The sequence below is a fragment of the Zalophus californianus genome, chromosome 4 (assembly GCF_009762305.2).
Source record: "Zalophus californianus isolate mZalCal1 chromosome 4, mZalCal1.pri.v2, whole genome shotgun sequence".
Taxonomy (NCBI): Eukaryota; Metazoa; Chordata; class Mammalia; order Carnivora; family Otariidae; genus Zalophus; species Zalophus californianus.
Window position 1 is genome coordinate 118,990,857 of NC_045598.1, and position 13,200 is coordinate 119,004,056.

Genomic DNA, 13,200 nt, shown 5'->3' on the forward strand with positions numbered 1-13,200 from the left:
CTGTGGAGATCCAATCCCGGTCAAATGAAGCCTTCCTTGAAGAACACTTTCTCTAGCCATCTTGAGTCACACATAGGACATGCTCTGTTTCCAGCTGTGATCAGCATTAACACCTGCTAATGTGTTGTGTGCAAGAAAGGATAAACACCCTCAAGTCTTCTGCTTCTTGATAAAAATTAGCAACTTCCAGAAACTCAAGAAACACTTGCCACATCTAACATTATACACTTGGTACAAGGGATTGCTTATTTAAATCTTTTTTTTTTTAAGATTTTATTTATTTGAGAGAGAGAATGAGAGAGAGAGAGAGAGAGAGTGCATGAGAGGGGGGAAGGTCAGAGGGAGAAGCAGACCCTCCGCCGAGCAGGGAGCCCGATGCGGGACTCGATCCTGGAACTCCGGGATCATGACCCGAGCTGAAGGCAGTCGCTTAACCAACTGAGCCACCCAGGTGCCCGGGATTGCTTATTTATAGATCTGTTTTGGTCTGAAGCAGCAGTTTCCAATATAAAAGACAGATTCCACGCTGCTTTTAGTCCAGTCTAGGTCAGAGGTTGACAAATGATGGCCCATGGACCACATCCAGCCCACTGTCCGGTTTTATAAATAAAGTTTTATTGGAACACAGCCACGATCATCCGTTTATGTGTTGACTGCAGCTGTTCCATGCTATCGGTGCAGAGTTTGTGTGATTGGCAGAGCCTAAAATACTATCTGACCCTTTACAAAAAAGTTTGCCAATGGTGGTCTAAAATATCTAACGTTTTTTAAACTAAAAATTTTCAGCCCTTACATAATTTTGGAATCCTTGTTATCTCCAGCTTTTTAAAGTTGTCAGGAAGAGCGTTAAGCGTCTGCCTTCGGCTCAGGTCATGATCCCAGGATCCCATGATCCCCTGGTCCTCGATCCCAGGATCGAGCCCTGTTTGGCGGGAAGCCTGCTTCTCCCTCTCCCACTCCCCCTGCTTGTGTTCCCTCTCTCTGTGTGTCTCTCTCTGTCAAGTAAATAAATAAAATCTTTAAAAAAATAAATAAAAAAATAAAGTTGTCAGGAATAGTCCGTTGAGAAAAGAGCCAATGGTTTAAAATAAATAAAAATTAAATGTTGTTTGGTTTTCTACTACCACTTCCATTTCCACAGGTTATCGAAATGTATTTAACTTAAGCATAATGTGTGGAAATGTAAAAAAACATTTCAGGTCATGCTAAAAGAGAACATTGGCCGTTCTATGTAACCTACGTATTAGGTTGCATTTTCACAGGGCTCGATAACATTTAGAATTAAAATCTTCATGAAGGCATAATTCACACATCGCCTGAGGTCTCCCTTATAAGCCACCAGTTTGACATGTTTGTAGCCCAAAGTGAAGGCTGAATTTGCTTTGACTGAAATCAAATGAGAGCTTAGTTTGCATAGGTTTCTGTGTGTGTGTGTCTGTGATGATTTCAGTGCTTTTCTGGTAGGTTAATTACATTTTCTTCCTAATGCCTAGTTTCTTTGAACTGCTCTTCTATTTTCCATAGGCTTTTGGTTGTGCATGTGTGTTCCAGTATGATAAGGACAGACCCCACCCCCTCTCTCCCCATGCCCTTTCCATCCCCATCACCTGTGTAATTGCAGGGTATTGTCAGACACGTCGGACCCCGAGAGAGAACGTTCTCTCCGTGGCTGTCTTGGGCTTTGAGGGCTAAGGCAGGACATGGGGCTCAAAGTGAAGAAGTCTGTTTCCAGTGGGAATGCTCTGCTTTTCTTACCCATCCAGGCCTGGTAAATGAGGGCAGCAGAGGGATTGTGTTAAATGTGGCAAAATCTAATTACTGCTTGATTGATAGCCACATCCACACTGTAGCCGAGAGGTGAGTTCACTGCCATGAAGCACACTTGGCTGGTTACGGGCTGCCTGAAGGGCTCTGCTCTCCTGTGCTGGCCCCTGCAGTAGATGGCTGCTCTCGTTACTGAGGGCATGGGGCCGGCTTACGGCTCCTCAGCCCCCAGGAGGGAAATCAGGCCAGGGCCCCTCGCGTGCATGATGCTGGCATGGGTGAGGTCGTGCTGGGCTTGCTGGACACACACACACACACACACACTGCACACTGAGACAGCTACACGCAGTGTTTTTGGCAAGTCTGCTCTTCTCCATTTCCTGGATATTGGGAAATGAAACTAGTTTATGTTCCTAAGGAATCTAATTGGAGGCTCTGCCCTCCTAATTGTTCTGATTTCTTAGGCCGTTGTGAATCAAGCCCGAGGATCCAAATTCTCCCAAGACGACGGTTTTCATTTGAGAGACACCCTTGGCAGACCTGCCCCACTCCCTTCCCAGTCACCTTTAGAAGCCCCCGGGAAAGCTCCCAGGCTCAGAAGCAGTAGTGTGGTTTTCTGGTGGCAAAGGCGCGTGGCAGGGTCCACTGCCCATGCGCCCCTCCTTCCACCGGTCCCCGATGGCAGCCTCGAGGTTACAGACCTCTCAGTTCCTGAACTATGAAGTGGTGACGGTAGTTAGTATCTGCCTCACAGAACTGTGGCTAGGGTGAAGTGATGAACGTGTTTCCTCACTGGGCCAGGCACAGAGAAGGTATTCAGTGAAGGTTAGCTGCTCCTGGGCCAGAACTGAATGGAAGACTCATCCCTGTCTTGTGCCCTCCTGCTCCGTGCCCTTCATCCTCATAGGTGGGCAGACTGTAGTGCTTTGATTTCATTCGCATTGTCACTGGGGACAGGCAGTTTACCACTGGTAAGTCTTGGAGTTGTCTGCATGTGGCTTGGCTGTATTTTTTTTTTTTTTTAATTTTCTACAGATGGTACACCCCCTTATTAGCTTCAGGGAGCCAGCCCCCACCTTTCCTTCTCTCCTCTCCCCTCTCACAACTGTGAAATAGTTATCCATACAGTGGTTTTTATTTAAGAAGAAACTGAGGCATAAAGAAATTCAGTAATTTTACCTAAATCCATGAAACTCGTAAGGAATAGAATAGATATTCAAGCCCAAGACTGTCTTAAAACCTCCTAGGACCTCGAGATGCTTAACTGTGAGTTTGTTTCTGTGACCTACAAGTCAGAAAAAAAGGCAAATGGATATAGTATATTCCTATAAAATATGTTTTAATTTCTTCCAGAAAACCTCTTTATTACAAACATGAGACAAATAGAAGAAAAAATGCTCAGGTAAAAGCAGAAGAGGCAACAATAACTTACGAGAGAGGTGATTTAAATGGGTGCTAACAGCGGTTAACTGTTGAAAATAAGCTTTCCCAGGACCTATAAATAGAAAAAAAATTCCCAGGTCATGATAGAGTAATCTAAACATAAAGGTGCAACATGACGTTCATGAGTAAACTATAACTTACATGAATTCATGTGGGACTGAGTCATCATTTCTTCTTTATATATGCATGACATACTACATATAAATAAGAGGTTGGAAAGTTCAGAAGAATTTAAAATAAAAATAGTTTTTAATTAAGATGTCAAATCAGCAATAAGACCTTTAAAACTTTGTAGTGAGACTAATAGCGTTTCTTTTATACAGTATGGGATTTTTTTTGAGGTAAGATTTATAGATCTTAAGTGTACAGTTTGATAAGAAGGTCTAACAAACATATACTCTCAGAACTACCCTAATAAAAATGTAGACAATTTCCATCACCCCAGCAAATTCTCTTGCCATTTGGCAGTCAATTTCCCCTTTTCCACCGCAGAAGAGATCATTGTTCTGATTTCTATCACCATAAATTAGTTTTATTTGTTTTTAAATGTATGTAAATGGAATCACAGTAAATACCCTTTGTGCTGGTTCCATTCATTCGATATGATGTCTTCCAGATTCATCCGTGTTGTTGTCTCAGTGGCTTGTTCCTTTTATTGCTGAGTAGTATCCCATGGTATTTATATAGTGCAGTTGCTTTTTCTCTGGCCTTCTGTTAATGGATATTTGGCTTGTTTCCAGTTTGGGCATTTGGAATAAAACTGCTGCAAATATCACTGAACAAGTCTTTTTGTGGACATATGTTTTCCTGTATCTTGGATAATACCCCTGAGTGGAATTGCTGGGTCAGAGGCCAAATGTTTGATTGACTTCAGACTTTCCCATTAGCAGTGTGTGAAAGTTCCAGTTATTCCACATCTTTGCCGACATTTGGTATTGTCTTTTTAATTTTAGTGATTTGAGTGTCTATGAACTAGTGTCTTACTGGGTTTAAATTTGTATCTCCCTCACGACTAATGTTGAGTACTCCTCATGTGCTTAACACATCTCTTGTGTATCTTCTCTTGCAAAGTGTCTACTGAAGTCCTTTTCCCTTTTTAAAAGTTGGATTGTTGGTTTTTTTGTTATTGATGTGTAGTCCTTTATTTTTTCTGTCTAGAAGTTCTTTTTCAAATACATATATTAGATCTGTTTTCTCCCATTTAGTGTTTGTCCTTTTTTTGACAGCATCACTTGACGGGCAGAGGTTTTTAATTTCTTAAAGAACAGTTTGTCAGTTGTTTCTTTAACTGTTTTTGGTGACTCTGGGAAATTTTAATCTACTTCAAGGTTGCAGAAATATTCTCATCTGTTTTTTCTAGAAGCTTTACACTTTTAGATTTTAACTTGTAGGTCTATGATCTATCTCGAGTTGATCATTTTGGTGTGAGGTAGGGGTCAACTTTTACTATTTTTCTAAATGAATATCCAACTGTTCCATCATCATTTATTGAAAATACTTTTCATTCTCCATTTAATTGTCCGAGTTCGTTTGTCCAAAATCAGTTGTGTATTTGTGGATATATTTCTAGACTCTTCTGGTTCGTTAATCTAGCGGTTTATTCTTATTAATGCCACAGTATTGGAATTTCATTGTCTTTATGCAACAGCTTATGGTCTTTCTCTAGGAGGAGGACCCTTTCTTATCAGTGGAAGCACAGATGACCCAGCATACAGGTTCCTCACAGTGGGGGACACTTCCACAAAATGTGAAACATCACTAATACTTGACATGGAATTTTGCAGGTGGAATGTGTTTTGCAGTTGGATGACTTTGGTTTATTCAGATATGAAAAATTTGGTGTAATACATTCCATTTCACTGCAATTTAGGTCAGAGAATAATGCTGAAAAGAAATATGTATGAAGGCCTGAGTGAACACAGACTACAGAACAGCACAAAACTAGTATAGCAAAAAGGAAGATAGGCTAATTGAAATTCCAATTAATTTCACACAACTGAGTCCAACCAGTGTTTGAAATGACAGTGCTTTAGTATTGCTCCTTCTTGGTTGTCAATGGAGTATTTTTTCCCTGTAAAATACATCCTTTCCAAAAGGTACATATCTTTGGGCATCTTTTGGAAGGACAGAGATTAAGTTGTTTTTCCAAAAGAAAACAATAATAGAAGAAATTCTGCATAAGTTCCTTTGCCGAAAATGAGGAAATTAAGAAAAGTAGTAATTACAAATCAAAAAAAGATCTTCCTTCTCTGTGCTTCCTCCCTTGTCCTATCCTAGGTTGGGTTTGAGGCAGGAGGCTCTGGCCCTTCTATACAGGGCCCTGATTCTCTCACCTGGAGCATCTAAAAAAGTTGGAGTATTGATTTTTATCTATTGGACCATCCATCACTACTGATGGAGAATCAAGACCTGTAGGAATTTCTAATTACTTCATCTAAAAACCCAGGATACACTCTTTTGTGTGGATAAACTGTGCTCATTGTAGGCAAAATGAAATTAACTAAGAACCAGCTCCTGCACCTGCAACTCACCCTTAAGATAACGAAATACCAGGTACTATCTTTATAAAGCCAGGTATTGACTCATATCACATATTCTAATTGGATATGTTCTTAACATTAAAAACAAATGCAAAAATTTTGCCTACCTTTTGGAGAAAGATGATTAAAACTGCAAATGCTTCTTTAGTCTATAACGTGCCAAATACCATCAAGGTATGGGGTGGGCAGTTTCTGTTGCTGCCCTCTGGGCTCCTATAGTGCTTTTCCACTTATCTGTTAGGTACTTTATGCCATTTATTCCTATTACAGAACATTTCTGTGACGTTAATTTAAAAGCCTTCTATATAATTTAGTATGCAAACCACTTGTGTAGGCTTGACTCAGACTTTATGATAAAAAAACATTCATCATGTGCTATTCCATGTAGGAAGAATTTAAACTCTCCTCTTCATTAGAAGACCTGCCTGCAGTAGAATTAAAATAGCTCCTCCCTGAATGGGAGCACTGATTTGGCAAAGATCATGAGCAGTCAATTCAAGAGGAATGTAATCGAATACTTGAAATTTAAATTAGCTTGTAACCTGACTTTGAAAATAAAGCAAAAGAGAAGCCCAAGAAAGTTTCTTTAAGGTGAATTAATGTCCTTCAAATCACTTCCAGTCTCAGTTAATAACATACATACGAAAGAAGTAATATGCAATGAAGCTTATCTTTTCCTGTGCTCGTTCTCCCTGATAACACTGACACCATGATTAGAAAACGCTCCCTACAGAGAGAGCCACCCATATCCGCTGAAATGATTTTCAGATATCACTAGAGATTTACAAATTGTCTCAGTCATATTTGGAGGAGTAACTTTTCTCTTTATTGTAGACTTAAAGCATAAAGTGATAACTCAAGAAAGAACCTTCAGTAAGTAACACGGATTTTCTTGTTTATTTAGAAACTAGTCAAATGTTCCTGTTGTCAGAGGATTCTTTCTCTTCAAATAACTTCTTTCTCATTCTTGAAGGACACATTATTTTTCCCCTTAAAATCACTGAGTGATAAGCGCTCCAGGAGAAGAACACTAGTTAAATGAAAAGGGTCCCATAATTATTGTCACTGCCTTTAACAGGATTCCATGAGAAAAATTGTTTCTTGGCTGTTAAAAAAACCATGGAAAAGAATGTCTACATATGAAAATAGGAACAGGAGAAATATAGGAAATACAGATACAGAAACTAGTCACCAGGTATGAAAAACTTAATATTCAAGAAAGAAACTGGGAGGGGGGAGTGATTATTTTCAGTAGGAAAAAAAAAAAAAAAGTCTTGGTTTTCAGGTAATTACACATTTAACAGTATAGATGGAGTAGAGCTTAGGTTGCTTCAAGGCAAATTTCTGTTAAACAATTCCCACTTGCACATTAATTTCTATTGTGGCACTTAAAAAAATTGATCCCTGGATATAATAAAATTGCCTTTAAGATATACACAGGTAAATGGAAGTATCTTTCTGACAAAACCATCGAACCATTATCTATTAATGATTCTGAGCTAGGGTTTACAAGATTTGTTAAAGGTGATTGTTTTGCTTCACCTTATTTTAAACTCGATTCCGACTGTAGTAGTAACAGTCCATAAAGCTTCAGAAACCTGCCAAAGTTATAGTCAATCTTTTTTTTTTTTTTTGGTATTTTTAATGACCGAAACCAAACAAATCTAAAACCGTAGCTTCTGGAAGAACCACTTGTTCTTGCTGGTCTTGTACCTCTCCTCGAACTTGATCTTGGCCTCTCGTCGGGCCTTTCGTTTAAGAGCAGGGTCTCTGAAGACATCCTTGTTGACAACAGTCTTGTCCAAGGGGATATCCACCGACTACCTTGTGGGCATGAGGTGATTGTAATTATAAACTTTCACAAAAGACTTGATCTTTGACCTCTTGGCGATTTTCTTCTTGCCCATGGCAGCTTCACTTTGCAGGGATAGCGGTCGGTTCCAGCCACCAGAGCATGGCTGTAGGGACGGTCTGAGGTACCATCGTCAGTGTTCTTCACGATGACCACTTTGCATCCGGAGTAGTGTCCAGCCAGGATCAGCACCACCTTCCTGGGTTTCATGAACTTGCCCATCTCGACACCAGCCACTCGAGCCTACAACAGAAAGGAAGAAAGGACACTTCGGCTCGGTCATAGTCGATCTTGAAGCATGCTAATGTTCCTAACTTTATATCCAAAGGAATTATTTTCCATTTCCTTCATCACTTAAACTTCCTGGCTTCTTTCCAGATGTTTGAACCTGGCCATGTCTTCCAAGTGTGTAAGAATGCTTTTAGATAAAAAGAGAGAATTATCCAAATAAGTAAGGCAAGGAATATCTGAGCTGCACTTAGCATTGAGGACTTAACACGTTGCCAGCAGAAGCTGGCCCTCATGTCTAATGAGCAAATTGACAGTCCAGGCTGAACTCGATTCCCACTCTAATGGTTTGACTTATGGCTGGGAATGATTAGCTCATCAAAATCATGTTTGCTGAGGCTGCCAGTTACTAGCTGGTTACTTACCTGCTGGCTAGCAAAGCGAAGTTGCACCATGAAGACTGGCTGTAGGCTAGGTCTGTTGACCAGGTCATAGGGCAGTAAGAATCTACAAGCCTGAGACATTAGAGGGGCTAGACTCACTAAAAACTTGCCACCCACAGGTTTTTTCTTTTCCTTGGGTGGGAGTAGGAAAACCCACAAAGTTTTAATAAGTAATTTATGTTCAATGTTAGTAATAGCACAATAGAAAAATTTAAAAATTCAGATAAGTCAACTATGCAGAGATAAAAACTATTCACATTGTGGGATTTGCTCCTAGACTTTTTCTCTGTATATATTCAGACATATATGTATACATACACAAAGAGGTAATTTTAACAAAATGGAATCATAATATATGTTGATTTATGACTCTCACTTAATATTTAGCTTACATTCTCCTTTAATAAATTTATATAAATTTAATAAATATTCTTCTAAAATATCACTTTTTAATAACTCTATAATGTTCCATTAATTTTATTTATACACCATAATTTATGTAACCAATAGGCTGTTGTTGAATGTGATTTTTTTTTTAAAGATTTTATTTATTTATTTGAGAGAGAAAATGAGATAGAGAGCATGAGAGGGGAGAGGGTCAGAGGGAGAAGCAGACTCCCCGCTGAGCAGGGAGCCCGGTGCGGGACTCGATCTCAGGACTCCAGGATCATGACCCGAGCCGAAGGCAGTCGCTTAACCAACTGAGCCACCCAGGTGCCCTGAATGTGATTTTCTTTCTTTTTTCGCTCTATAAGGGATACAGTGATGTGACAGATACCATGACTATATATTTTTTGCATATATCCTCAATTATTTCTAATTTATTTTATGCACATGATCCTTAGAATGATTTTTCCCATAGTGAATGGCCATGGGTAAAGGTATACACATTTGTAAAATTTTCAAGATATTTTTTCCCACATTGCCCCAGGGGGGGAAAAAAAAAATCCATGCTTATTTAAGTTCCAGAATTTCTAGATGTTATTAACAAGCTCTTAACAGTATAACATTTCCCATCTAGGTTGTGCTCAGGGTATGATAATTATATATTTATATTATATACTTATTTTCCTAAGAGAGGGTCTGTTTTTCAAATACCATTAATATAATTTGGCCTGGATGTTTAATTTTGCAATCAGCGAAGTGTGAGGAAGTTAGGTAATGTTTACAAAATGCTAAAAACTCTTTACATGCTTTCTGTATGTATTAACTCATTTAATCCACATAATATCATCATCCTCATGTTATAGATGAGAAAATTCAAGCATGAAGAAGTAAGTAATTTACCCAAGGTTGCCAGCTGGAAAGTAGCTAGATTAGGATAAAATATAATGGGATGATGTTGTTCTAGCAACATAATTTCTCCCAAAGAGTATCATTCAGGAGGATATAACTTCCAAAGTTTTGATATGACCCCTTTGAAGACACCTATCCTTTGGCTCCTACTAACTTTAAAAGTTTCAGAAAGACCCTAGATGAATTTCATAACAAATTCTGTTTTGTAGTTACATATTTGTTTGGATGAAAGTAATCGTTCAAAGTTAGTAATGTTAAAACATAATTATGAGCATTCATACCATGCATAGCTGAAGTTCTTCCATGAAGCTTTTGCTTAAAATAGCAGCATGCATTACTCATGCAAGATGATATGCCTTGATTTTGGACAGTGATTGTAGAGATACACTCAAGCACTGGTGCTGATGCTATACAGAACTATTTATAGGTAGTGTCATTTAACTGAAATCTGAAATGTTTAGGCATTCCACTTGAGGAGACAAAGCTACAATTTAGGATGTTAGCCCATTATTGTAATTTAAAGGTTTGTAGGAATTATTCATGGTTGGTGGGAAAAAAGTCCAATCCTGAGCCCTTTTGGTAGAACAGAGATTATTGATAAAGTAAACACTTTCACATCCTAGAAGATGCCTGTCAATGTCCATAAAACATGGTATGATTTGAGAACAGAAGGAAGGGAATAAGCTCAGGACTATTAGTGCAAGCTAATTCATAGCTTATTATATTACTTTATATAAGATTATTTATATATTACATTTATTTTATATGTGCTATATTTGTATTATTTATCGTTATATATAATATGGCATATATAAGATTAATTATTACACCCACGGGGTGACTAATATTTTGAGTATAAGAACAAAATTGGGTTTTAGTGAGAAACAGAGCAAAATAGGAACAGATTGAGTCTGGAGTCCCTGAGCAAGTCCTAGTTTGTGGCTCCCCTTTCTGAATTCTGTAGCCCCCTCCAGGGAGCAAAACTCCCAGGAGCTTACTGTCTCCCTCACCTGTAAATTCTCCCAAGGGAGAGGCTATATCCTCAACCCGTGATCACATAATAGGGGCTCAATATATATTTCTGGAACTAATGAAGCAATGTCACCATAGTGTTTTAGATTCTCAAATAACCCTCTCTTCTGTCTTAAACTTCCATTTCTTAAAAGCTGCCAGTCAGAGTGCCACGGATTAATCTTACTGGTTAAGGTATAAACCAGTGAAGTCTTAATACACAAGGTGGTTTTGTTGTTGTTGTTAAGGGAAGTTTCTTAGTGATGTTAATTTTTAATTGCCAGAATGCCCATTCATTCCATGCTCTCTGCTGCCCAGTGCCATTTGGACATATGGGTTCTGATACTAACATGTTCTTAGCCATGTATGACATGTCCTTGTGCGTTCTACCTCATCGGTTGAATAAACCCATGTTTGACTTGTAGATGTATGTAAATATAAATGAAGGAAAGGTAGGAGGTTTGATTTCTGAAGAATATCCAAGTTCTTTTATTATGCAATGCTTGAAGTTGTGTGCAATGAGAGACTTTTAAAATTCCCTATCGTTGACTATTTGACTTTATAAATAAGAAACAATCATTTGGGTAAAACTGGGCTGCTCTAGAAAACAGGTGAATCAAAGAGATGCTTTCCTAAGAATATTGTGCTTGTGAGTTAGGACCCTTAAGATGCAGAATAAAACCATCTTAATGAAGAATTTTCTTAATCTGATGTTCATTAGGTATGTAAGTGTGCTTTTTGCATCAAAATTTCAAAACTTTAGTTTCTCAGTTTTGGGGGGAAAAGTCCCTTTTGCACGACCATATCCCAGCTCTCTTCTTAACCCTGTTGACTTGCACAGAAGCACATCTGTGGGTTCTTAATTTGAGCCGCACTATGCTGAATGTTGAGGTTACCATTCTTCTAACAGGTTCGAGAGCTCCCCCCAGGGTAGGAGTCTGGTGTAGTGTACTTCTGCAAACTTAGCATAAGTAGGAGTTGGAGTCCAGTTTTCTGTTTTCCTGTAGGAGGGCAAGGGACTGTCTGGTTAGTGTTAGGACTTGGGGAGGGGTGGGGGCTGGGTGTAGGTCTGCTAAGGTTGTAGGCACTTGGTACTTTTGCACCCTGAGGTCAGAGTGCTAGATGTTGGAGAAGGATACAGAGGGTATGGGACATAGCAGCAGATGTAAATTTTGTCTGTATCAACTTTTTTGACAGTTAGTCCCATACCTAAGAAATTCTTTGTTCTCTTCTTCCACCGAGTGACTTCTTGCCTCTAGGCCTAAGAGGCCAGTTACATTCCTGGTTAAATAGGCATGACGGAGCTAATCCCAGTGCAATATTGACCTATGATTAAGCCATTTCAAAGTCCAGAGTCCTAACCTCAGTGGTCCATTGGGTGGGCTGGGGTGGCAAACTGTAAGAGAGGCTGAGAGCGTGTAGGGTCTCATAGGGTTATTATAGGGGAGTACAGCAGGAATGTGGCCCAAGGAAAAGGCGGGGAGGGGGCCCCTGGGAAATGATCTGTCCAAGCACTGTGGTCAAGTACCATTGACTTGTACTGTCCAAATATGCATTTCTGGGTCCTGCAAAGTCCCTCCATGAGGGTGTTTGGGCTGCACTGGATCTCCAGTTTACAGATAGACGCCGTGTGTGTGAGGGTGTCAGACATGCCTTACTATGTTCACAACTGCTGGCCATTCAGAGCAAGCCTCCATGACAGTCTCTCCTGAGCTAGCCACCCCTCAAATTCTTAACTCCTTAGCTGTCTCATTGTTTCCTACCCTTCTGTCTCTCTTCACCAATACTATAAAATATGAATCATTAGAAGAAAAAAAGAGAAAAAGGTGATGGCGTAGGCAAGGCTTTGAGAAGACACTACAAGATGCGCAATTGGATTGTAAATGGAGGTCCACCAAGAAGCCTCGCATGGTCTGCTTATGATGCCTGGCAAGACGATCATCCACACGCAATCATCTTTCTCCGTGGGTGGCTTCCCAGGTGGCCCTGAGAACGGACTCCCACAATGGTGGCCTGCGCTGATGTACAAAGGAACCTCCGAGGCCCTATTGACGCAGTGGGGTCACTTCATGGTAAACAGGGCAGCATGCTAAGTGTCTGAATGAAGAGGGGCCTGGGGGCTGCCTGTGGCCTTTGGAGCAGCTGGGGTAATTTCCAGCAGCCCCATTCCGTCTTTCTCAGGCTGCCCATGTTACATCTGCATCGAGCACCTTGTATGCTGCATTCTAGGAAGGGAGGAAGGAAGGAAGGAAAAGGAAGGAAAGGAGGGGGAGAGAAAACAAACGAATGAACAGCCAGTGTTGGGTGTTATGAACAGAGAAGGAAGGAGCACTATACTTCCTAACTACTCACATGCTTTTCCACCGGTTGTTCTACCCCTTGTAGCCAGAGGAGACTTTCACAGCCTGGGCATGCTTTTCTTTTCCTTGGAGTTGGAAGTAAGTGGTATGTTAAAGCCCCTCACATGGTCTGGGGGAGCTGATTGTTAGCATCTCTGCCCAGTGACTTCATGTTGGTTGGTGGCTTGACATCCCACGATGGAAATGCTACTGGTCAGGGCCACACCATCCCAGGTTGGTTGTTCTGACACTTGCTAACCCATACTCTACATGGGTTGGAATCC

General features: G+C 40.1%; 1 protein-coding gene and 1 pseudogene across 1 annotated transcript in view; one reads left to right on the top strand and one right to left on the bottom strand.

Moving 5' to 3' along the window:
• The window catches only part of FAM110B (family with sequence similarity 110 member B), a 150,247-nt gene that overhangs the window by 63,785 nt on the left and 73,262 nt on the right, over positions 1–13,200 (top strand). The gene's annotated exons all lie outside the window — the stretch shown is intronic.
• LOC113913855 lies at positions 7,400–7,821 on the bottom strand (annotated as a pseudogene).